The sequence below is a fragment of the Periophthalmus magnuspinnatus genome, chromosome 10 (genome assembly GCF_009829125.3).
Source record: "Periophthalmus magnuspinnatus isolate fPerMag1 chromosome 10, fPerMag1.2.pri, whole genome shotgun sequence".
Taxonomy (NCBI): Eukaryota; Metazoa; Chordata; class Actinopteri; order Gobiiformes; family Gobiidae; genus Periophthalmus; species Periophthalmus magnuspinnatus.
In genome coordinates, this window is record NC_047135.1 from 25,720,185 (window position 1) to 25,722,604 (window position 2,420).

A 2,420-nucleotide genomic window follows, 5' to 3' on the forward strand; every position below is an offset into this window, starting at 1 on the left:
TCGTGTATGGCTCTTCTTGGCTCTTGTGGAGGCTAGGGTGTCTCTGGGGACAGGTGGAGAGATGGACTTCCCCGTTGAGAACACAGTGTCACCTTACAGCCAGCGTCAGTCACAGGCTCACGCACTCTGCCACGCTTTGTCACACCTGCAGAAAAGACGAGGGTTTAAACGCTTCTCAGCTTCAAACACTTAATGGCTTTTCCAGGATATTGTTTCCATCAGTAGTAAATCAATCGTTTTAAAATAATTGATATCATTAAAAAGACAGACTGCAAAATTGGAACATGTTTAAAGCTGGTTATTGTTCAAAATAAATATGACCAAGCATGTCTGGGCAACTAATACAATTTTTATTTCAAAAATAAAAATTTCAACCATTTAATTTCAACCATAGGCTGTATATATAAATGGACATAGCTAACACACTAGCCACCGCATTCCAGAGAGGATGTGAGCCTGAGCACGCTTCTGACTCCATGAAAAACTCATATAAACATAAAAACTGTCGCCCTCCTGCTGTCAGGCTCATAATTTTTGGTCTTAAAATGTCCATATTTACCTGCTCTACATGATCCTGGTATTTTTATTTAGCTATCTTGTAGGAAAATTAAGATATAAACATTAATAATAGACAAATCAGGCGCCTTCTTTCCCCAAGGTGGCTCCCTCTAGCGACCTTGGCTCCAAATTTGCCCCATAAATGCTAGCCTTGACGAGCTTCATTTAACTGGAGCTGAACGTTATCGGTGACGTGACACTCCCTTAGTCCACTTCTTTATACAGTCTATGGACTGAACAATTTGGAAAAAATGGCACTGCGATTAGATTTCCGATTTCTGTTTTATTAAAAGGGCCATGTTCAACGTTCACATTTCAAACAATGTCCACAACAAATGACCAAAAGACTGAAACATGAACTGACAAACTAATACAAGAATCAGAACATGTTTGTACAGATCTAAACTACAGGGTTAGCGTTTTTTATGCAGAATAAGACAGAATATGTTGTTTGTGGTGGAAATGTAAAATTGAATGTGAAAATTGTAGGCTTTGTTATTTCAACCATTTTGTGATTCATCTTCGTCAATGATAAACTTGGGTGTTTTTAATGGAGAGGTCCACACTCAGTCCTCTTCCAATAAAAGCATGTGGTTTGGAGCAGAGTTTAGAATTTTTTTTATTATTTTTTTAAGAAAAAAGTCTTTTTTTTGTTTTTGAAAATAAAAATAAATAAATAAATAAAACATTGAACCAAATAGATTTTTTTTTTTCAATTTTTGCCATATCGCCCAGCCCTATTACCAAGTTTAAAGTCATTGTCTATTTTTGATATCTGAATAGCACAAAAAGCATTCTCACAATAAACTAAAAGATAATAAGTAGTTTGTTGCATATGTCAGGGCAACAAAAGCTCTTAGGCGAACTGTCAGCTCCCTTTATTTAAAGACATGTCAGTGTTTTTCTCCATGTCTCACTCATTTAACAGTAGAGGCTTGCTCACAATAGCTAGTAAGTGGAACTAAAGAGCAGAAATCAAGCAACACACTGCTCGCTTTTCTTTACAGCAAAGCAGTTTATTTTTTCAAAATTTGGAGCAGCCTCAAATGGACTGGTTTGTAGACACTTATGGCTGCATTATTATAACAGACATTGCCTTAAGTGTATATGACAGGTTTTCATGTTTTTCTAATTATTACTTGGTTTGGTTACAGTTTCTTAAACATTAACACCAAAAATTGGCTCTGTGCACAACATTGCCTGGCAACCTTAGGGTTAGCATCACAACTTACTGTGCAATTCTGTTTCAGTGTGTGTTTTTGCAATAAAATTAATACATATTTAAAGATAAGACAGTGTTCAGTGACTTGACTTGAGTATGCATGTCTCTGTCTCTAATATCTCTGACAAAACACCTGGGCAACTTCTACACAAGGAAAACATGTTTTGGTTTATAGTATGGTTGCTAGGTAACAGTTGGAATGGAATTACCTCTACATATGTCATATCTACTGTGCATGTCCAACCAGGAAGTAAAATCATCAACGACTACATAAAAAAAAACCCAAAACAAAAAAAACCCAAAAAGGTTTTTTAGTATTAGCTTAATATATAATTATGTTAAACACTTTAGTGAAAATAAGATACTAATCAATACTAAAACTAGTATAAAATCTAGATACTCATTTGAGCAAGTATCAATACTGAAAGTCACATTTGCAGGACAGAAAGGAACCTTTCAGAACAAGTATAAGACCATACTAAACTAGTATACGCCCATGGACCACTATGGAACCTGCCTTACCTGGGATCCAGAACCCACATGACTAAATCTGACAGGAACACAGTGCTGGCACTTTAAAATTAACAGCAATGAATGGTCGCTTGATGTTTCCTTTTTTTGTTAGCATTAAATGAAATTA